Genomic DNA, 24715 nt, shown 5'->3' with positions numbered 1-24715 from the left:
TTCATCATTTCTACCCATTTGTATGCCCAAATGAAAGGAAAAATATTAAAGAAATGAAAATTTATTTTGAAATAAAGAGATATTTGAGTATATAATATTTGTAAAACCAAACTGAGCTGCTTACTTGATTTTTAATAACCAATTCTTTCCTTTCCTCACCCCATTCACAGTGGAAGGAGTAAAGATGATCACATCATACATAAAGACGTGGATATTGTTTAGTCATTTCAATTTAGATTTGAGATACTGGCTTGAAAGATACACTTGAATTCTAATATATAACTTTAAAATGGAGGAAGTAATAGGTCTATAAATATTTCTTAGGAATATAGAAAATGCCACTACATTTAGGGCAATTCTGCTGATTAAACTTCAGTAATGGGTATTTGTATTGCTAGGAGGAAGCATTGGCAGTATCTAGTAAATAAACTAGGTTACTTATAAACAGTGAACATGTGACAAATCTTGGGGAGACACAGTCATTCTAAGTGCGCTAAGAGTTCATGTCCTCTATAAAGCCTTAGTAAGTTGCTAAATATAACACCAGGATTAGAAAATATAATTATCCCTCATCATGAATAATCTAAAGAGTCACCAAATCCTTTACTAAAAGGGTAATCACTTAAAATATAGTTAACTGTGAAAAACTGACGTTTTAATAGAAAATTTGAGTTTGACTCGTTGACATCATTCTTTTATATTTCTACAAATACCTTTTTCTCTAATTTCAGACTTTCAAAGAGCAATGAAGCTTGTTTTACTTCTGTGTTTTACTATACTAGGAGAAAGGCAAAATGGAAAGTGTGTGTGTATGTGTGAGTGTGTGAATGTGTGTTTAAACATAAAATAGTCATTAGACCCTGACTGGGCAGCAGAAAGGTTAAATGTTCAATCTGTTCTATTTTAAGATGTGAGAACAACTGCTTCCTCTGTGTTGATGTACTCTGAGATCCTAGCTAATACGAGGAGAATTTCTAATTGAGAATATAAGAGCCACTAACTTTTTTGAAGTTCTCTTTCTTAAATGCACCCTGTGTTTAGGAATCAGTTTGCAGTTCAGGATGCCTTTGGGTGTTTATATTTGGAAGACTGCCTGTGATGGAAAGCTCTAGCCTCGGATTAGTATGTCCAGAGCAACCCCTTCTGTAAGAATAGGCATAGGGCACTTTGTCTGCCACAGATGATGTGAAGATTATACTCTGGTTTTAACAGGAGGCCTCAAGAGATTTACTTGCAGTAGACGATATAAATTAATGAGTTTGGTTAAGTTTACATTTCTGTTTACTAGGTAGCAATTTTTCGCCAATAATATAGCACTTGATTGGTTGTCAAGGAAAAACAAAAACATTAGACTTGACAACCACCACTTGCACTGCATCATATAGCAGGGATATAGGGATATAGCATTCTGTAATTCAGGAAAATAAATGATGATTTGTGGTAAACTCAAGTTACCAGAAATAGTGCCTTTTCTATTCAGGAATCCTGGAGACGAACTAGGTTCTGGTCTTGAGCCTTTCTTTAAAATTTATTCTACAATAAATAAATTACAGTCACTCATGTCAGTGGAGATACAGAAAATTTTTAATCAATTTTAAATACCATAAAAAAACAGAGTGTACAATTTGCAGGTCTGTTTGGCAAAAGGATATATATCATTTAAAAATTCTATAAACTGCTTTTTGCTTGGTTTTATCATTTCTATTTAAGGATAACAGTCTGCTAACTTGCTCTTCATTTCAACATTTAATAGGAAAAATATAATAAATGTCATACAAAATGTTACTGATGGGAGTATTATCTGAATTTAAAATATGATTTTAAAACTGAAATAAAAGACATATGACCTTATGAAGGCAGTTAAATCACTAATGCCATTAAGGAAATAGATGGATAAAGTGAAGGTAGCTTTAAAAATTTCCAGCCACAGATTCTATAGTCATTTTAACAAAGACAATAGGTGAAATGCAAGTGGAATTAATTTCTTGTGTGCTTATAAATTATTCTCTGACAGATGAAACTTTTGCTTGTAACGGCTAATCATTAGAACTTCCATGAATCTCATGAGTTTTGAATAAGTCTTGAATATATGTTTTGTCTTGCTTCTTATCTCTTTTCTTTTTTTTAAAAATTTTATTTATTCATGAGAGACACACACAGAGAGGCAGAGACATAGGCAGAGGGAGAAGCAGGCTCCATGCAGGGAGCCCGAAGTAGGACTCGATCCCGGCACCCCGGGATCACAAACTGAGCCAAAGGCAGATACTCAACCATTGAGCCACCCAGGTGCCCCTTTTCATCTCTTTTCAAATGCCCAAATTGATTCACATGATAATTTAGTAAATATTCACTGAGTGGTAGAGTATAAGTATTAGACTAAATGTGGTTGAAGCCCATAAAAAGAAAAAAAAAAGTAAATGCTGCATAGGGAAAGGAAATTTGAACATAATAGGTTGGATGGTTAAGTTTAAAGATGCTGGGTCTCTTGTGTTAATACCAATCTACAAATACAACTGTGAGTTTGTAATTTGAGGTCAGCAGGCCTCATACCTTGAACGATGGGCATGTGATTTCGACACAAGTGACTGACTACAGGACGTTTCCCCGGCAAAAGTAATTACTAATTCTATTCCCATTAGAAGAGAAATATAAATTAGTTAATGATTTTCTTTCCTTATCATTTTTAATTTAATGATCCTGAAAATGTTAGAGAGTTGTTTGCTCCTAGAATTACGAGAGAGTCAAACAGTGAAGTTTTTTAAGTCACTGTGTTGTGAAAGGTTAGCAAGTTTCTGTGGCTGTCCTAAATTAAGTGCAGAAAATGCTGTTTGAATAGATGTCAGATAGTTTTAGAAATACTTTCATACAAATCGCTTTTGTCAGTTACCTAGTAACTTACATTTATAATGTATAGAAACCTGAAGAAAATTTATTATGCCTTTATGATATCATTCATGGCAGTGTACTTCAGGTAATTTCCTAATTCTCTTGTGTTACAGGCACAAATTAAATATAAAAGAAGTGCCAATAAAATAACATGTTTAATTCAGTCATTAATCCAGTCATTCTCTTTATGCAGTGTTTTTCTCAAAATGATAAAACTACCTCACATTAAAAACTTTCATCCAGAAGACCTGAGGTAGATGAAGATTGACAATATCACTTTAAAAAGTTAAAGACATAATTCAGTTTAAAGGAAAATAGAAATAAAGTTTGCAATGTCATTTTTTAGGCTTATTTTAAAAGCTGCTCTATATTGAAAGGTGTTAATATGACCTCTCCATTTAAAAGTTTATTAAGCTTATTAGAAAAAAAAATCATGGATAAAGGCATTTTTAAAGAACAGGGTTGAGTCAGACAAGTAAAAGAAGATCCTGTGCATTATTTATCTTTAGGTTGAAACAGGGGCAAGGAAAGATGTCCCTCTGGGTCTAAACCAGAGGAGCTAGCACAGGAAAAAGAAATGGATATATGAGCCAGATTTTGCAGATTTGTTTCTATACACTTGCTTCTGATTTTTCACCTTATGAGGAATACTCTATTTATGTAATTCTTTTTTTCTAATATGCTTTATGATTTTATAGTCAGATGAAAATAGTCCTTCATATGCATCATTGTAAAGGTAAAATGCTATTGTTTAATTTATGTATATTCCTACTACACTAAATATCTGTGAACCTTTAGCAGCAGCTAGGAATAGTTTGTTTTTAGAATGGTATAACGTGTGACAAATATGGCAATACTTTCATGAAATTAAGTCCATATTTACTTAAAATAATTGTGTACACGTATGTTTTTGTAAGACTATAGTAAAGCATACTGTTTACTGTTGCTTATGTAATTTTTTTCTTTATATTTCTTTTATTTTATTAATGCTGTCTTGTATCTATCACAACAATCAAGAGTTTTAAACTTAGATAATGTTTATATAATGTAAAGTATATTTTGTAAAGATGTATTATAATTTATACCATATTAAGAGAATGTAATTATAGGTCATACAGTATATACTGCTGAAGAATTTTCACTATTTAAATTATTGCTAAATCTCCAAGGTAGTAGTCTATCAAGTTGGAAGATTTGCCTAAGCAAATTAATTCTGTATATTTTGTTAATAAGGCCAAATGAATAGGATTGTAAATTGTGATGGGATTATGACTTCAAAGAGCAAATACCATTGGAATGTTGATTGCTGCTGAAAAAAATAGCTTTTCAAAATTATCCTAAAAAATAACTCAATCCAAACTTTTTTTTAAAATTATTTATTTATTTATTCAAGAGAGACACAGTGAGTGGCAGAAACATGCAGAAGGAGAATCAAGCTCCCCCCCCCCAAGAATTCCGTGCAGGACTTGATCCCAGGATTCTGGGATCAAGACCAGAGCCAAAGGCAGGCGCTCAACCACTAAGCCACCCAGGTGCCCCCTCCCCACCCTTTTTTTTAAAGATCAATCCATACTTTTTTGATTTAATGTGTCATGTTAAACAGTCTTTTTCACATTTTCAGAAATGATTGATTTTATATCTATGCATGTGTGTGTGTGTGCATACACGAAGTTTAGAAAAGTGTTGTATATGATCGGATTGTCATTTAAATGAACAATTCTGGGTATTATTATTACACCAGTCTTAAGATTATAATTTTTTTAAGTAGGCCCCACACTGTGGAGCTCAACACAGGGCTTGCACTTACAACTCTAAGATTAACAGTCAGATGCTTAACCAGCAGAGCCACCCAGACACTCATTAAGGTTATAAATTTTTAGATAGATGACCTTGGCTTCTGTGTGGATGACAGGTTTCAGATACAAAAGGTAGAAATAAGAAGACCAGTTTAAAACTTACTGTAATAGTAAGAGATAAAAGATGAGGAAAACTTGCACCAGGATCACAGCAGCTACATTTTGAAGAAAGAAAGATGTGCTAATGGACTAACTGTAGAGTGTAGAAGAGTATAGTTAAAGAGGATTATGTGGATTTTGTTGTATTGTTTTTGATTTTTTTTGGTGGGTTGCTTATACTTGAAATAATGAATTTATTAATTATGAAAGAGAAATTGATTAGGCTCAAGTTTGAAGAGGAAACCCAGGAGTTCAGTTTCAGATTTGTTAAACCCGGGATGCCTGTTAGACAAAATTACTCAAGAAGAAGTGAAAGGTCCGGGCTAGACACCTATTTCATCAGTCATCTATGTGTAATTGGCATTTGAAGGCATGAAGTGATGAGAACCTTTTTAATTTTTTGTTTATTTATTTTTATTTTTATTTAAATTAAATTTGCCAACATATAGTATAACACCCAGCACTCATCCCATCAAGTGCCCTCCTTAGTGTCTGTCACCCAGTCATCCCATCCCCCCAACCCACCTTCACTTCTGCAACCCTTTGTTTGTTTCCCAGAGTTAGGAGTCTCTCATGGTTTGTCTTCCTCTCTAAAGCTTCCCGACTCAGTTTCTCTCCTTTCCCTTATGGTTCCTTTCTCCTATTTCTTACATTCCAAATTTAAATGAAACCATATGATGATTGTCCTTCTCCCTTGGATTGACTTATTTCACTCAGCATAATACCCTCCAGTTCCATCCACATCGAAGCAAATGGTGGGTGTTTGTCATTTCTGATGGCTGAGTAATGTTCCATTGTATATATACCACATCTCCTTTCTCCATTCATCTGTCGAAGGATGTTGTGGCTCCTTCCACAGTTTAGCTATTGTGCACATTGCTGCTATGAACATTGGGGTGCAGGTGTTCTGGAGTTTCACTATATCAGCATCTTTAGGGTAAATACCCAGTAATGCAATTGCTGGGTTGTAGGGTAGCTCTATTTTTAACTTCTTGAAGAGTCTCCACACTGATTTCCAGAGTGGCTGTGCTAGCTTGCATTCCTGATTAGAACCTTTATGTGAGTGTAGAGAAAAAGAGTCTATAATGACTGACCTTGGACATGCCAACAATAGAGAGGTGGGGTGGGAACACAAAAGGAAACTGAATGAGTGACTAATGAAGACTGGGCAAATATGTCAACTGTTCATGAGAGATCAAATAGGATGAGACTAGACAGAAAAAATAGCCAATTGACTAAGCAGTGGGTCATCTGTGACCCTAATAAGAGTTGTTTTATGGAAAGTATAAAAATTTTGATTAGAATAAGTTCAGCATAGGCTCCTGGTTGCAGTCAGTTTAGTGTCCAACTCTTGGTTTCAGCTAAGGTCATGATCTCAGAGTCATGAGATTGAGCTCTGTGTCGGTCCCACTCTCAGCATAGAGTCTGCCTAAGATCTTCTTTTCCTCTCCTTCTGCCCCTCCCCTGATACACGTGCTCTCTTTCTCCTCTAATATAAATAAATAAATCTCTAAGAAGAAAAGGTTCAACAGACAATCAAAGGATCACAGGGCAAACAATGAGTGTAGTAATTCTCTAGTGAAACTATGATATAAAGGAAGCAGAGCAGTAGAGAAACATCTGGAGATATATGTGAAGTTAAAGACGTGAATGTATGAATATGGAAAATATTATATTCGTTAAAGAGTCATTAGAGTGAACAATTGATAATGTAAGAAAGAAAGGGACGATTCTTAAGTGTCATAAATTGGTGAGAGGGTTCGGGAAATAGATACGGGTTACATGATAAAGTCAGTCCTAGAGCAGTGTATATTACTTCCAGCTCACAGTCATTTGGTCAGAACTTAGTCACATGGTCTCAAATAACTCCAAGGAAGGCTGGGAAATATAAGCTGATTGTTTATCCTGTAATAAAGAAAACAGGATTAGTGGCCATACCTGGTTATCTCTATCATTGGAATGAACGGATCCTTTATTTTCTTATACCTTTCAAAATTGTACTGAGTATCCTTGGTTTTTTTGTTTTGTTTTGTTTTAAAAGATTTTATTCATGTGTGTGTGTGAGAGAGAGAGAGAGGCAGAGACACAGGCAGAGAGAGAAGCAGGCTCCATGCAGGGAGCCTGATGTGGGACTTGATCCCAGGACTCCAGGATCATGCCCTGGGCTGAAGGCAGGCGCTAGACTGCTGAACCACCCAGGGATCCCCAAAATTGTACTGAATATCTTTGATATGCTAGTTTAGCAACTAGGCAATTGAGGTTAGTCTGATTTGATTAATTTTTACAAAAATTATGTTGGACACTAGTAATTACTATTTCTTTTTCTCTGTGTTCTCAAATGATTCTTTAAATTATCCATCTTAGTCTATTACTCAGTGATATAGTTTATGAAATATGACTTCTCCCCATCCTTTTTGAAAATTGAAGTAGCATTTACTCACTCCTAGTATAATAAGATAACTCCAATTTTCTGTGACTGCTGCAGAATCGCCAACAGAAGTTCAGTTTCATTAAATAAGGCTATCATTGCCCTGGGCTATAACTCAGTCATGGCAAAAGATTTAAACCCCTTTAGCAGATTTGTTTTTCTTCACATTGTGTATCACAGCTCACCAGTGGTTTGTGAAATTAATTTAGTGAATCTTACCTCATAAATGAAATAGAATAAAAATGGAATTGTGTATAGTAAAGACGTGGAAGCATGTGGTAATGTAGTAATGACCAATATCTATCTCATTGAACTTATGAATATGAACACACATACAGATGCATATATCTTTTTGAATCAATGTTTTTATTTTCTTTGGATAAGTAGCCAGAAGTGGAATGGCTGCATCATATAGTAATTCTATTTTTTATTTTTTGAAGAACCTTCATACGCATTTAAAAAAAAAATAAGTGAGTTCATGTTTACTCTGAACTTCTTGAAGTTCTAGTTAGCTTAACATATGATTATTTTCTAGGTTTCTTTTCTCATTCATTTTTATGTCAACAAATTCCTATTGATTGTCTTCCATGTGCTATGCATTATTTTTGTTGTTGAGAATAGAATGGTTTAAGGAAAGTGAAAAAAATTGTATTCTCATGGAATATTTTTAGGGCAAAGAGAGATATAAAGGCTAAGAAAAATGTCAGGGAAAATATAGTAACTGGTTCGGTGGGACTCATAATTTTAGATAGTATGGAAAAGTAAAGTCTGATAAAAAGGGTGTATTTGAATTAACATCAGAAAAAGCAAGAGAGAACACATACAGATACCTTCCAGGAGTGAGTTCCAGAATGAAGCAACAGAAAGAGCAAATGCCTAATAAGACATAATCTAAAGAAGAATTCATTGGTCTTTGCAATAAAAGCAAAAACATGTTTTCACCAGTTTGTCTTCTATGCTTTATATGATTGGAATTAGAAAAAAATATTCAATTTATGGAAAATGTCTTAATAAGATTTAATTCTCCCATCATAAGATTATTCTAACTGGCACATAATTTGTTCTCTGTAATTTGCCTTTCTCTACAATACTGAAAAATAAAATTCAATATTAGAGTACTGACATGAAACTTAAAGACATTTCATTAAAAACCATTTTTGATGATTCTGAATCTGGTGAAACTCACTCCAGACTTAAAAAAACATCAGAGCAGTAGTTTCTTTATTGTCTCTACAGATCTTCCATTATTCTTTGTTCTATCTGTTTTCTTTAATAGGTTCAATTTCAGAATAGATATTATTCACTCAAACTAAAGATCCAGCTTTTCTGATGAAAGGTTCAGAGATTCATTTATTGGCTTCCTTTCAGGCCTGGAAGGGGAGATGTTAACCTTTGGCCTCTCTCTGGTATAATACATGAGTTTCATTTTTCTTTTATTTGTCATAACAAATTATAATTTGTAGTTAGGCCTTCCTTGGAAGATTATGGCCAGATTGAAATTGAAGAGATGTTTTAGGCCTCATTACCTTTGAAAGAGTTTTAATTTTCAATGTCTTTTCAGTAAAAAATCTATCATATAATAATCATTTTTAAAAGATTAAGGAGAATTAAATGCATTTTTAAAATTATATTATTTAACCCATTGCCTGAATTGATATTAATAAAATTAATCTGTTTCCCTTATTTATTTTGTCCAAATAAATAAATATTTTTTTAATATTTCAAGAAAAGTGAAATAAAGTAGCATATTACTGTTACTCTAATTTTATTATGCTTTTTAATTTCTTTTAGCGTTTGTCCTACATAGCAGGAAAAAGAGAGAGAGAGAGAGAGAGATGTCGTGTTATGGTTAATTTGTTCAGCTTAATCTAATTGGGGAATTACAGCCTTCACCATAATATCTGTAGATATTAACTGGTGATTGAAAAACTGGGTTGATGAAATGGGACAAATAGAATATAGGAAAACTTCATGCTCTGGACAAATAGGTGTTACCGGCAGAAGGACAGTGAAGTCCTACAAATTTTATCGGCATCTTGAAAATGGACACACTTAGATGGTTTTGGTTAGACATTATTAATATCTAGGGGTTCCCCCTGGGCAAGATCATCCTTTTGGAAGAAGGTTCTGTGTTTATAATCTGGATTTAGAGGTCAGAAACTTAGATTGGACAAGAGCCAAAAGTAGACAGTTCATTTATGATGATAGAGCACAAGTAGGCAATAGATGCTGAGAGCATACTTTCATAGTCAGGGTTTCAGGATGTAGGAAGGAGTACTAGATATTGGAGAGACAACTAGGCATGGCAAGTTTCAGAGTGCAAGGTAGCTATTACAATATTAAAACTAGAGAGAAAGAAGGGAATTGGTTAAGAAGGGAAACAGTAACACAGGCTTAACTTCTAGGAAATAACCTAAAACAGGAAGAATATGTGAGTTGAAGAGATAAATAGGAAGGTTACAGGGATCGGGTATCCAGAGTAAGGTGGACCTGGAAGCAAGCACTTCATTTAAAAAAAAAAAAAGGAAATAGAGTGAAAGGGATTTGAGAAACTTGTAATAAACGAAACTCTAATAGTGAAAAGCATTCATGTTTACATTTTGTTATTTCAGAAGGCAGAATTTAGAGCCAATAGGTACAAACTGTAAGAAGATATATTTTAGTTTCAATTTTGATCTAATTACCTCTGTTTAATGCTATATAAAATTTGAATTAGAGACCTTACCAGGGAGTGAGTCCCTCATCAATAGGATTAATTAGGCTGTAAATAGGCTGTATTGTCACTTGTTAAGTGATAGCATATTGAGATTTTCTATAATGTATAGAAGGCACAAGAAAATCTTTCAACTTTTAAAAGAATAGTATATATATATTTTTTGGCTGGGAGACAGGGCAAAAGAATGATCATCAGGTATCACAACCCAATACAGAAATAAGGTATTAGGTAATTGATGTGGTGCAAGTTGATGTGAAGATAAGTTGCATAAGGATTGGCTAAATGTTGATTCAAAGTTTTCTGTCAGTCTCTTTTTTTTTTCAAAGATTTATTTATTTATTTATTCATGAGAGATACACAGAGAGAGAGATTGAGAGAGAGGCAAAGACACAGGCAGAAGCAGGCTCCATGCAGGGAGCCCGACGCGAGACTCCATCCCAGGTCCCCAGGACCACGCCCTGGGCCGAAGGTAGGCGCTAAACCACTGAGCCACCTAAGAATCCACCAACCTCTTTAGTGGTTACAGTTGATCCTTGAGTGTAGCAGTTATAAGCTTTGACCTGGAATCAGGTGGCTAGGTTCAATAGTTTTAAGAACTTCAGATTCTCTACCTTGTTAGCTTGATGAGAATTTTAGTAATGATACACTTTTAACAAAGACAGTTATACAACTACATTAACACTGAATACAGGGCATTGTTTATCTTAAATTTGTTGAAATATTAACAGCATTGCTGTGCCTTTCATTTTTATGTAAGTAATTTTCATAACCAGTTTCTCAAAGAAAGGAGGGCAAACAGATAAATTGCCTGTTTCAGTAATTGACAGAACAGTCACATCCATTACCATTATTTGTTATCAATTGAGTTATGTCTATATAGTCAATCACGCAATGACTGAAACTTTTTTGTGCGTCTGCTGTGCAAACACTTGAGAACTACACATGGTAGAAGGAAAAGACGATATATAAGGTTCTGCTACTGAGCAGCCTATAGCTTTCTAGAGAAAACAGGCATGTATATAGATTAGTATAATGCATACCATACCGTGATAAGGTCTCTAATAAATCTTTTTTTTTTCCTTTTTTGAATGGAAAAACAGAAGAGAAAAAGTAAGTTTCAAGATTTAAGTAGCATTTTGAGAAATATCTAGATTTACATGATTTTCCATAGGCAGGACTAGAAAGAGGGACATTTTAGGAAGAGAAGAAAGCAAGCACTGTCTTTATATAAGAATGAAGTCTTGATCCAGAAATATAAGAATTCTGGTGGACCTCTGTTAAAAATCAAATTTAGCTGCTGAGTGTAATGAATGACAGAAGGAAGGAAGGAAGAAAGTAATATGGAAGGCAGATTTTTATATTTTTTAAGATGAAATATTTGTTTTTTTAAATAATCTATATCAGTAATTATGCTTTTATAAAAGTAAAAGAGTATGGTCATAAGTAAGTAGAAAGATACCTCTTCTTCATAATATTTCTTTCCATTCTAATCTCCAACTCCTGCCATCCTACCCACTCAAAGACAATCAGTGATAAGACTATCTTATAAAGTCGTCCTGACTTTAAAAAGCAAACATATATTGGAGCACCTGACTCAGTCAGTTAGGTGTCTGCCTTCAGCTCAGATCATGATCCTGGAGTTATGGGATCAATTGAGCTCCCAGCTCCGCAGAGAGCTTGCTTAACCCCCAACCCTTTCCCTGCCCCCTCTCCCCGCATATCGTGCTCTCTCTCTCAAATAAATAAATAAATAAATAAATAAATAAATAAATAAATAAAATATTTTAAAAAATAAAAAGCAAACATATAAGCATGTGTATTAACATAAATAGTACTTAATCCATAGTACTGTGTAACCATTTTTTTATTAGTATACCATAGATGTCTTCACATATTAGTATTATAAATTTATATGTTCTCCTCTTATATGATCAATATACCATTGTGGAAATGTGCTATATATATATATATATATATTTTAATGTGCTATATTTTGATTAAACAATTATCATACCATTGTGGAAATGTGCTATATATATATTTTTTTAATGTGCTATATTTTGATTAAACAATCCCTAATAGGGATCCCTGGGTGGCTCAGTGGTTTGGCGCCTGCCTGCGGCCCAGGTTGTGATCCTAGAGTCCCAGGATCGAGTCCCGCATCGGGCTTCCGCATGGAGCCTGCTTCTCCCTCTGCCTGTGTCTCTGCCTCTTTCTGTCTCTCTCATGAATAAATAAATAAAATATTTTTAAAAAATAAATAAACAATCCCTAATAGATGTACATTTAACTAATTTCTAATCTTTCACTTTTACAAATATGACTACTGCAAAATTCAGTTGTCAACTATATTTTTCCTTTTATTAAATTAAGCCAAATTCTTAAAAGGGTGGTCTCACCACAAAGAATTTATACAGGTACCTATTGTATATTGCCCTTCAAAGAGTTTTATAAATTTCTCCTTCTAACATGGTACATCAGAGTGCCTGTGTTGCCACACCCTGGCCAAAATGGCAATAACAGCCACTTCAACACCAATGCAGTAGATGAAAAATAGCCTATCTCAACACGCTTAATTTTGTGAGTATTGAGAATCAGTCAAGTTAAATATTGTATTTGTTTATCATTCATTATTAAGAACTGCTTGTTTATGTCTTTTACTTATTCTATAGGGTATTTATTTATTTTCTTACTGAATTATGAAAGTTCCTTAAGAATATTGGTCTGCTATTATATATGCTGAAAGTATTTTTCTTGGTGGAATTTAACTTTTTTATGTTATCTTTTTTCCATACAGAAATGTATTACGTGTTAAGTAGATATTTCTCTCAATCATTCCATATGTAGCGACTGATGGTAAAAAATATAACTAAGAGAACAGAATCTTGAACCACATAGCTTGGGTTAAGATATCAGCTCCAGAATTCACCATGACTCAATCCGTCTGTGCCCTAGGTCTGTACTTCTCATATATTAGTTCCTTTCTCAGAGAGGTCGACGGGGTGCACAGAAGTCAACAGGTGCAAAATCACTTAGAAGAGCCCCTATTATAATTAAGCACTTAATGTATGTTAGTTTTCTTCTTATTATTGGTAAAATAAAGGATGTCCCAATTCAAAAGTTACAGAATTATTTTCCTCTACTTTCTTTTAATACTGTTTTGTTTTTATTATTTAAGTATTTACTTTATCTTTGTTGTTTTTTTTTTTTATGATGGAAGGATACATCCATACGAAATAAATTTTCTCAACACCGTTTATTAGCTGATTTCCTTTTTCTCTGCCTACTTGATATTCTCCCCCAAAACTGTGTGTCTTCACATTTATTGTTTACGGAATTTTTGAAATTAGATTTTTGATCTGATATAAGAACTTTTGATTTTTGTATATATTTTGTGAATTCTACCCCCATGTGAGAGCAATTACATTTTATTAGTTTTTCAATACTATTATACTTACGTTTTCTGTGATTTCAACATATTGCTCACAACTGATAAATTATAACATAAAATTTGGAAAGATAGTTAATTATATATTTCCTTTCCTTAAGTTTATTGGTTAAGGCCCCCAGAGCAGTGAGGAATGGTTAGAATGTAAGTAGCAAATTTTGATTTGTTGCTCTCACCATTGGAACTGTCTGTAGGTTTAAATTTGAAGAGAAGTTTGAATTTTATGAAACCACAGAAGGTTTTAGTTTTGTTTTTGAAAAAGTCATTTATTTAAACTAATGCAATGATGTATTCTTATTGTAGTAAATTTAATAAGCTCAGAACATACAAATATAAATATTATCCATTATTTTATGACCCCAAAATAAGGAGTATTTATTTTTTTAGCAGATCTTCAGGTTTTCATTTCCTATACAAATTGACATTTCCTTTAACAATGCATAATCAGGTTTTGCATTCTCTTTTGTGATATGATTGCTTAATGACAAAATATTATTATGCCTGCAATAATAACCATATCCCTGAAATGAGAAGGAATTCTAATGGGTGAGGGAACATGATCTGATATAGTCTTTAAAAAACTTCAATGATATTCTCGAATTTTGAATTACAGTGAGAAAGAGTTGATAGAAAAAAAGTATATAGGGGCCCCTGGGTGCCTAGGTTGGTTAAGCATCTGCCTCTAGCTCAGGTCATTATCTCAGGGGCCCCCAGTGTCCTGGGATCGAGTTCTGCATCAGGCTCCCAGTTCAGCGGGGAGCCTGCTTCTCCCTCTGCCCTTCCCCCTGCTTGTGCTCTTTCTCTCTCATACTCTCTGTCTCAAATAAATAAAATCTTTAAAAAAACTGTATATATAAAGTATAATAGTTTATATTAGGCTCAGCTGCCAGTGACCAAAAAAAAAAAAAAACACACATAAAGGATTTTTGGCTTAAATAAGATAAAACTGTATTTCTCTTAAGTAAAAGAAATCTGAAGATAGTTATTTTAGAGCTGATATGGTTCTGTGAGCATTATGATCCTACAGTTCTATCTAGTTACTCCTTCATCTTCAGCACATAAATTCCGTCAGTCCAATAAGGCTGCTTGAGCTCCAGCCATCATGCCATCAGTAAAGAGAGGTTAACAAATGTAAAAATCAAGAACAAATTTTGAGCCTTCGCCTCGGTAGGCTTTTCAATGGTTAAGGTGTGAAATAAATGGAATTTGAATTGGAAAGTAGAAACAGAAAGAAGGAAATGGATGCAAAGGTTTATTGAAATGTCTCTTTCACTTAAACTTTTTCCAATATTTATTCCTGGCTTTATAACATTTTTAAAAAACTGAGTTCTAGGGATGTCTGGGTGTCTCAGTTAATTAAGGGTCTGGCTTCAGTTCAGGTCATGATACCAGGGTCCTGGAATCCAGCCCCTCACGTTGGCCTGCCCACTTGGCAGGAAGTCTACTTGTCCCTCTTCCTCTGCCCCTCTCTTGCTCATGCTCTCTTTCTCTCTCTCTCTCAAATAAATAAATAAATAAATAAATAAATAAATAAATCATTTAAAAATTGACATTTAAATTTTAATTTTAAAAACGAGTTATAAATTTCATATACAAGAGTATACCAATCTTAAGTATAAAACTCTCCATTCCCCCCCCCACACACACACACCACACACACACACACACACACACAAAGTGCTTATTTCACCTCCAGAACGTTCCCTTAAGGCTCTTTCCAGTCAGTACCTGCCTGTGTAGTATCCACTATTTATTTAAATTCTATCAACATAGACACATTTTTTTCTGTTTTGACTTTCATATAAATGTAATCTCAATATGCAGACTTGTGTGACCAGTTTCTTTTGCTGAGCATGGTGACTTTAAAATTTATCCAGAAAAAAACACCATGTTGATAAGGGAAAAATATTTATGAACAAGAAATAATTAAATTTAATTTCTCTATGTAAAATGATAGAGTATCCAAACAAGCAGGGTTCCAGTATATATACACATATGGGGGAAAATGGGAAAATTTTGCTTTATTTTCCTTCTCTGCCTTGCCATTCTTTAAAAGAATCTGTGATTCAGGAGCATGGCCAAATGTGAGATAGGATTAGAGACAATTTAAGAATTGCTTTAACACCTAAATTCAAAATGTTTCCTTGTGTATGCAAGGAATTACTTAGAATCAGCAAAATTGGGGTTCTTAAAATGGGCAGAGGATCTGAGCAGGAAATTTTAATATTTTGGCAGAATTTAATGCTATTAATTTGTTGACTACATACCTTGATCAAAAATTTTATGTGTCACTGGGAAATATGAGACGAGAAAGGCCAATACTGTGAATGTTAAGTGCTTGTATTTTTTTCATTCTTAAATTTATTTCAAAAGTATTTCTGTACTCATTTGGGTTTTTTTTCCCAAAATTTGCTCATTATTATTCTGAAAGGGCAACTAAAGGAATGCATCTAAGTCGGAAAAGTATGAGAAATAATTAAAATTACCAACAAAACAGAGAGAGCTTAAAGACTCTTTGTAATCATCAAAGCATCAGATTATTCAGTTCTTTAAATTAAAGCAAGTGCTCAGCACTCTTAAAATTTCTAGGCAATTAAATGGGTCCTGTAGTTTGGCTACTTTGACTATAATCTTGCTGATTTGGATAGTATTTTATTAATGATATCTCAAGGGGAATTTGCAGTAGCTTGAAAATTAATGAAATATTAATAACCAACAACCAAAGAAATGCAGATATGTCTGCATTGGAAAAGACGTGACCTGCATGCTTATATTAAATACATTTTATTTATTTTGCATTTTCATTTGTATTTTAAGCATGACAGTGCATGGTATAATTTAAAGAGAGGTCGTTTCATTGGAAATATAGTGTACATGTTGTGTGATCTTTGAAGATTATCTGTGCAAAACATTACTTTTGGCAATTTGACACATTGTGGTTAATAAAAATAATGTTTGGCAGTAAAAGAAGTGATTTGTGTTTTCATATAGTATAATAGGTTACATAATTCTGTGATCAGAGGGAAATAGCTCAACTTCTTTGACTTCAGGTAAAAAAAGTCTCATGCACACAATAGAGGATGGTTAAAATGCTTAAGAGGATTCTCTATGCTACTGTATAGAAGGACATATAAGTAGCAGGTAGTACAAGGTCAAATTTTACTCAAAAGGAAAGGATATATCTGCCCTAAGGCATCACTCTAGTGTGGAAAGGATGGTCCCAGAAGGGATTATATGGATAGAAGGTGTTAAGAGTAGAGAGATAGAAATGATATATGGTCAAATCCAAAATTTTACCTGATTTGTTGGGAGAAATGTTACCTTTGTCAGTCATGTAAAATGTATTACCTCAGAGTGTCTGGGTTGCTCAATCTGTTGAGCGTCAGAATCTTGATTTCAGCTCAGGTCATGATCTCAGGGCCCTAAGATCAAGATCAAAATCAATTAAGATTTCACCTGATGACAGACTTATTTCAAAGCACAACTACAAAAAAGAGTGATGTGTTTGAGTTCATCCTTAAAAAATTGTATCTTTGTCTTGTTACCTAATCAGGAAATATTTTCTTCCTTGTAGGTCAAATGACCAAAGTGGATCTAGTTTCTATTCATCCTATGAAGTTTATCAGAAAAATAAATAAAAATCTAATGAATCGACACATTCATGATAAAAATTTTATCACCAACAAGAAAAGTAAATTTGTAACAGGGAAACTATAGAAAATAAATACACAGCAATTATTTCTAACTGGGTTTGGATAATTGTTTATTTTTGTTGGACAATTATCATAACACATTGACCATTAAATATGTTGACCAACTGTCTAACAGATGCATGACTCTTAATTCATTTTCACCAAGTAAGAAAGAAAAAAATGAACAAACAAAACTCTGATTATTTGAGAATCTGTTTTCTCTGCAGGGTCAAGGGATTTTTATATTCCCTTTTTATATTCTGAACTCTGAACATGTGAACAAAGGCTCAGATTTTCAGAACAATTAGTGTTCTAAAGAGAGATTGAAAAGTCTCTGACCATTTTTTTTTAGCTGACAGTTGCATAGACTTTCACGCAAACTCTTACATTGATTTGCTTAACATTTTATTATATAAGGCTCGTTGCAAAATAATTGACAATATTTTCTCTGTACATTATATCCATTCATGCATCTGAATGTTGCAATTTGTGATATGGAAATGTTCTAACAAACCAAGCACTAGTTATAATAAGATCAAATACTAAGACTTTAAAGAGGTATTTTTGGGGGCAACCTGGATGGTTCAGTAGCTAAGCATCTACTTTCAGCTCAGAGTGCGATCCTGGGGTCCTGGGCTCAAGTTCTGCATCAGGCTCACTGCAGGAAGCCTACTTCTCCCTCTGCCTATGTCCCTGCCTCTCTTTCTGAGTCTCTCATGAATAAATAAATAAAATAAAATCATAAAAAGAGGTATTTTTAATGTAAAAGATTTTAGCTTTCTATGTGAAAGAATGCTATATAGCAAACATGCAATGATGTTTTTAGTCTAAAGAGTTAATTAATAATTCATTCATTAATAATTATTGAAGGCAATTATTAAAACATATGTCTGAATTCACAAAGTGTAGTATCGACATGTATGCTTATTTAATCTGGTGATTTTTATTTGTGGGCCTGCTTCTTATAGCCTCTACATCTCTTAGTACCTTTCTCCCCTTTTAACATCTCTTCTCTCTCTTTAACCATATATTTGTGTTACACTGAACACATCTCATGAATCTGTGTTTACTAGATTTTGTGCTACAGAATAACTAATAGACATAACTATTACCTGAAATTGTAGTCACCATAGTATAATTTCTTTAGATAGACCTTAAAAAGTTATTTTCAATAAAATGTGTATTCTTTATGAATAAAAACACAGGATACAGAGTTTTTGCTTAATTTAGATTTCTTTTATTTTTATAACAAGATTTCAAGTGCTATCCTATACTTACTGCTCAGAAATGCTATTTTATATAGATGTACTACAAGAGTATAGACATGGCTCCATGCTCTAGAATTAGCTCACATTAGAGTCTAAATGACCCATTATTAAAGTTTTTCCTTGTTGCCAAGGTACTGCTTTCATAAAAGAGCAAATGATAAAAGAGTGGTGTCTTCTCAATTAATTCATTGGTACAGATAAAATTATTTGATTAACTTCTAGAAAACATGGTCCCAGTAAATAGAAGTAAACACAAATATCTTTTTTTTTTCACAAATATCTTTTGATAGCTTAAAGAATTCTGAACTGATACCTCATAAGCTCCCATGCAGTTTTTTCTTCTCTCTCCAGATGTACACTCCTTAGTAGTCTGCCTTTTCCGTTTTTCCAGAAGTTATTTACTTTCTGGCCAATGCTACTTAAATAGTATACAACTTTGATTATAACACTAATCATAGCCCTAATCACTGATATTTAAAATTGTTTCCACAAAGGCTGTGGTTTCTTTCTCTTTTTTTCTTTCTTTTCCTTTTTCTTTCTTTCTTTCTTTCTTTCTTTCTTTCTTTCTTTCTTTCTCTCTCTCTCTCTTCCTTCCTTCCTTCCTTCCTTCCTTCCTTCCTTCCTTCCTCCCTCCCTCCCTCCCTCCCTCTTTCTTCTTTCTTTTCTTTTCTTTTCTTTTCTTTTCTTTTCTTTTCTTTTCTTTTCTTTTCTTTCTTTTCTTTTCTTTTTTTCTTTCTTTTTTCAAAGAAAAGTCAGTCCAGGTCTTAAATAAATTTATTTAAGGGCCTAATGCCATGTTTGCTATTTCACATAAACGTTGCGTGTTGCCTGTTGCTGAATAAATGAATACTTGAACTCTCTTATATTGCCCCAGACAATGAAAAATCAATGTAGGGCAGAGATTCTTGATTAAAATTCAGTGTTCTTTGTTTAATAAGTCATAGGTGTGGGAATTCTCACTGATGTTCCAGAAGTTCAAAAACATGGATATATAAGATTTTCATTTTGTTTTGTTTTGTTTTGGTAAGACAACACTGTAACTTAAATGACCTAAAATTTTTGAGATGGCTCTTTGCAAATGGAAATTCTACTATGATTTGGAAAACTCTTTTGCAGTTCTGCTATTTATGTGCTTCATATGTATTGCAAGATTTTATTTATGTGAAGATTATCGGAGTATCACAAAAAGTGCTAGTGATTTCGAATCAGTCTATTAGTACATATTGCTGATTGATATTAGAGTGCTGTCAAAATATACTTTGTTTTCTATGGTTTTAGAACATTTCTTTCAATTCATCAGTATATTTTATAATCCTATTTATTTAATATAAATATCTCAATAAAGGGTGTATGACTAAGTTTTTTTTTTTAAAAAAAGACCATAACAGTGAGAAAATATTGTTTTGTACAAAAATCCATTATTTTTGGGAAATAGGAAAAAGATATAACATGTACCCTCAGAAACACAAAACATGGAGTGGTGAAGGGTAAAAATGTTGAGTTTTGCAATGAGATCAAACTTAGCTGCTATTAACTTAAAGTAGATTGTTACATATAATTTGTTATAGGTAAGCCTCATGATAACCACGAAGTAAGACCAATAGTAAATATACAAAAGAAAAAGATAAGGGAAAATAAATATACCATCAGAGAAAGTCATCAAACCACAAAAAAAGGAGAACAGGAGAAGGAAGGAACGGAGAGGTACTGCAAAAACAACCAGTAGACAATTAACAAAAGAGCAGTGAAGGCATACTTATCAATAATTACTTGAAATGAGAATGGAATAAATTCAATAATTGAAAGACATAGAGTGCCTGAATAGATAAAAACACAACGAAAACTAAAAGCAAAACCCATCTATATGCAGCCTTTGAGAGACACACGTTATATGTAAGGGCACATACGGATAGAAAGTGAAGGGATGGAAAAAGATATTCTATGCAAACAGGAACCAAAATAAAACTGCAATAACTATACTTATATCAGACAAAATAGACTTTAAAATGAAGACTGTAATTAGAGACAAAGAAGGTTGTTACATAATAATAAAGAAGTCAATACAACAAGAAGATGTAACATTTGCAAATATTTAGACATCCAACATAAGACAAACTAAACATATAAGTAAAATATTAACACACCTTCTGGTAGATATAAACAGCAATGCAATAATAATAGGGAGCTTTAATACCCCACTTATATAATGGGAAGGTCATTTAGAGAGAAAACCAATAAGGAAACATCAGCCTTAAACAACATTTTAGACCAGATGGACTTAACAGACATTTACAGAATTCTCATACAAAAAGAACAGAGTACACATTCTTTCAAGTGCACATGGAACGTTTTCCAAGATAGCAAGATTGATAATATGTTAGGATACCCAACGTCTTAACAAATTTAAGAGGATTGAAATTCTATCAAGCATCTTTTCCAACAACAGTGGTATGAAGAAAACTTGAAAACTCACAAATATGTGGAGATTAAACAACATGCCACTGAATAAGCAATGGATCAAAGAAGAAATCAAAAGAGAAATAAAAAAAAATACTATGAGACAAAGCAAAATGAAAATGTAACATTAAAAAACAAGAAAAGGTAACATACCAATATTTATGGGGGGGGTCAGCAACATCAGTTCTAAGAGGAAGTTCAAAGCAATAAATGCCTCTTTCAAAAAAATAAGAAAAATCTCAAATAACCTAACTTTATACTTTAAGGAACTGGAAAAAGGAAGAAATTAAATCTAAAGTTGGTAGAAGGAAGGGAATAACAAGGATTAGAGCAGAAACAAATGCTAAAAGGACTATAGAAATGGTCAGTGAAGCTAGGAGCTGATTCCTTAAAAGGTAAACAAAATTGACAAACCATTACTTAGATTCAGCAAGAAAAAGAAAAGGAAAAGAAAAAGAAAAAAAACTAAGACTCAAATAAATGAAATCAGAGATAACAGAGGAGACCTTACAACTGTTACAACAGATATGCAGTCATAAAAAACTACTACAAATAATTTGCCAACAAATTGAGCAACCTAGAAGAAATGGACAAATTCCTAAAAACACAACTGTTAAGACTAAAGAAGTAGGAAATCTGAACAGATCAGTTACTAGTAGGGAGATTGAATCAGTAATTTTAAAACTCCCTAAAAACAAAAGTCTAAGTGGCTTCACTGATGAAGTCCACCAAACATTTGAAGAATTAATACCAATCCTTCTCAAACTCCTCCAAAAGACAGAAGAGGGCACACTCCAAATTCACTTTATGAGGCTGGTATTACCCTGATACCAAAGCCAGACAAACATACCACAAAAAAAATATTATAGGGCAATATCCCTAATAAATATTGTTGCAAACATCCTCAAAAAATATTAGCAAACCAAATTCACATGAAAAGGATTATACATCATGATCAAGTGAGATTTATTCCAGGGATGCAAAGATAGTTCAACATCTACAAATCAGTCAGTATAATACAGCACATTAACAAAATGAGGAATAAAAACTGTATGATCATCTCAATAGATGCAGAAAAAGAATTTGACAACATTCAACATCCATTAATGATTAAAACTCTCAACAAAGTGGGTATAGAGGGAATATACTTCAACAAAATAAAGACTATGACAAGGTAACAGTTAACATCATACTCAGTGATGAAAAGCTGAAAACCTTTCCTTTAAGGTCAAGGTTAAGACAGAAATGCCCACTCTCACAATGTTTATTCAATATAGTATTACAATTTCTAGCCAGAGCAATTAGGCAAGAAAAAGAAATAAAAATCATCCCTTTGCTCATTTGTTTTGTTTCTTAAATTCCAGAAGAGGAAATCATATGTATTTGTCTTTCTCTGACTCATTTATTTTGCTTAGTGTAATACTGTCAAACTCCATCCACGTTGTTGCATACATCAAGATTTCGTTGTTTTGTTTTGTTTTGGTTTTGTTTTTTATGGCTAATATTCATTATGCAGACACACACACACTTTATCTGTTCATCAATTGATGGACACTTGAGCTGTTTCCAAAATCTGGCTACTTTAGATAATGCTGCTATAAACATTGGAGTGCATGTACCCCCTTGAATTAGTATTTTTGTATTCTTTGGGTGAATACCTTGTAGTGCTGGATCATAGGGTAGTTCTGTTTTTAACTTTTTAAGGAATCTCCACACTGCTTTCCAGAGTGACTGCATCAGTTTGCCTTCCCACTAACAGTGCAAGAGAGTTCCCCTTTCTCCACATCCTCACCAATGAAAAAATTTTAATTAAAATTTTAGAAATTCTGTTAGAATCATAGAGGTAACCCCAAAATGAATGGTGGAACAGACAGGAAGGAGAAGGAAACAATTTGGAGTAAGAGAAGCAAGATAGTGGGTATTGAGCTTATGTATCCTAGAAAAATCAGATCTCAAGTAGGACAGTGGACTGTTACTGAATATGACTGGGTCTAAGTCATGTATTCATATTCATAGAAGTCTTGTTGTTTCTCAAAGGAATTATAACCGAAATCCACACAGATAAGACATTTGGTTCCCATGGAATTTAAATGTAAAGTTAAACAGGTTTTTATAGGGCTATTTTTAGAAGAAACTACTAAAGAGAGCTTAAAATTATGAAGGAAACAGACTTACTAAATATATTAATATAATTTATATTTTATAATACCCTCAGAAAAATCTAATAAGTGTATTCAGAATATAAAACTGTATGTTAAATACATATTGGAGCTGAGGTTTTTGATTTTGTCCAATGTTGTATTTTAAGCAACGTGATTTAATTTTTTCATTATTTTACCTTAGTTCAACAAACATTTATTGGAAATTTTCTTATGTGTCAGGAAATTTGCTAGATACTAGGGTTACTAAAAAAACAAATTGGCCTCCACAGTCTAATAAATCAAATTTGGTAGTGTTAGAGAAAAAATGTAAACAGACCATAAATGCTCCTGGCTGATAAAATGTTATAATAATAAAGATGCAGTGATTATTATGGGATAATGACTGGCAAGGCTGGAGGTACTATGTTAGATGAGGTTACATTTAAGCCAAGTCTTCCAGAGGGAACAGGCATTCCCTAAAGTAGAAGGAAGGTAGGTTAATCAGACACAGGGAGAAGAGAGCGATTGTCATAGGAGGACCTGTCATATTGCTGTAATATACCAACTTTGTGCTGGCTACTGTTGTAAGTGTACATATGTGTGGCTCCAGGCAATCTGGCTTCAAAGTCTGGGCTCTTAACCACATGTTATACTGTTTTTCATAATAACATAGCATGTTCTGGCATAATTGAAGCCATTCACTGTGATTGGATCAAAGGGTTCATGTAATGGAATGATTAAAAATCAAATATAGAATTGTTGAGAGAAGATTCTAAAGGGACTTACATGCTGTACTGGGGATATTTAGACTTCATCTTAGAAGAAATGGTAAGTCATCAAACGTATTTTTTTTGTAGGGAGTAACATATTGGTGTTTATGTTTTAGAAAAAAAAATCAAGACAAAGATACTTTTGGAGACTTTTGCGTTAGACTTTTGAGAGGTGAGTAAAGTTGGGACTTAGACATGGTAAGAATGATGAACTCTAGGCTTTATTTCAGAAATTAGTAAAAAGTTGAGTCAGAAAAAAAATCAAGAGATTACAGTGAAAAGGCATGGACCATGACACCAAATAATTTTTGAAGTATTTATTAATTCAGTCATTATATTTTAAAATATGCAATGTAGATTATTGGCACTAACTATGGAATAAAGGAAATAAAAAGAATAAATTAAGGTTTCTTTCACCAAAGAACAATCCAAAAGCTGAGCTACACGACATATAGTATCAATTTAAAAAGATAGAAATGATCATTTATGAATGTTCTTGTTTTTAAAAGATAATTCTGTATTTTTGTGTTCACGCTAACATATTCAATATGGCTTATCTCCACTGTGGCATCTAGTTTACAGATACATGTCAATCATTTATGTTTCATTTCAAAGGATCACTTATATTAGGAAAATTTTGTTGGCTAACCATAAAGCTCATTAGCAATATCCATTTAGGGGTATAAGAATGATTTGAGTTCACAAAACCTGAAGAGAGAAACAGAGTTAGAGGTTAGGAGGGTTTCATTAATTTCCTAATTCTTATTGCTTCAACTGTAAATTTTCTGGGAGAGTTAGAGTTACTTATTTTCTGAATACCTTGAATCTTCCTCTCCAGCTTAATTTCCACTGCTCTCCAGGATGGACTTTCAACAAAATGCGGGAAAAAAGCATTTTACCCTTTCCTAAACATAAGAAGTTCTTCCCTATCTAAAAAAGTCTGGCCTAAAATAT

The 24715-nt window shown here is 33.1% G+C and overlaps 1 protein-coding gene across 7 annotated transcripts in view; it reads left to right on the top strand.

The window, feature by feature from the left end:
* ERBB4 (erb-b2 receptor tyrosine kinase 4) overlaps positions 1-24715 on the top strand; it is a 1096742-nt gene that overhangs the window by 625848 nt on the left and 446179 nt on the right. The gene's annotated exons all lie outside the window — the stretch shown is intronic.

The sequence above is a fragment of the Vulpes lagopus genome, chromosome 22 (genome assembly GCF_018345385.1).
Source record: "Vulpes lagopus strain Blue_001 chromosome 22, ASM1834538v1, whole genome shotgun sequence".
Taxonomy (NCBI): domain Eukaryota; kingdom Metazoa; phylum Chordata; class Mammalia; order Carnivora; family Canidae; genus Vulpes; species Vulpes lagopus.
The sequence above is the reverse complement of the archived record's forward strand: the minus strand, read 5'-3'. Positions and strand labels throughout refer to the sequence as shown.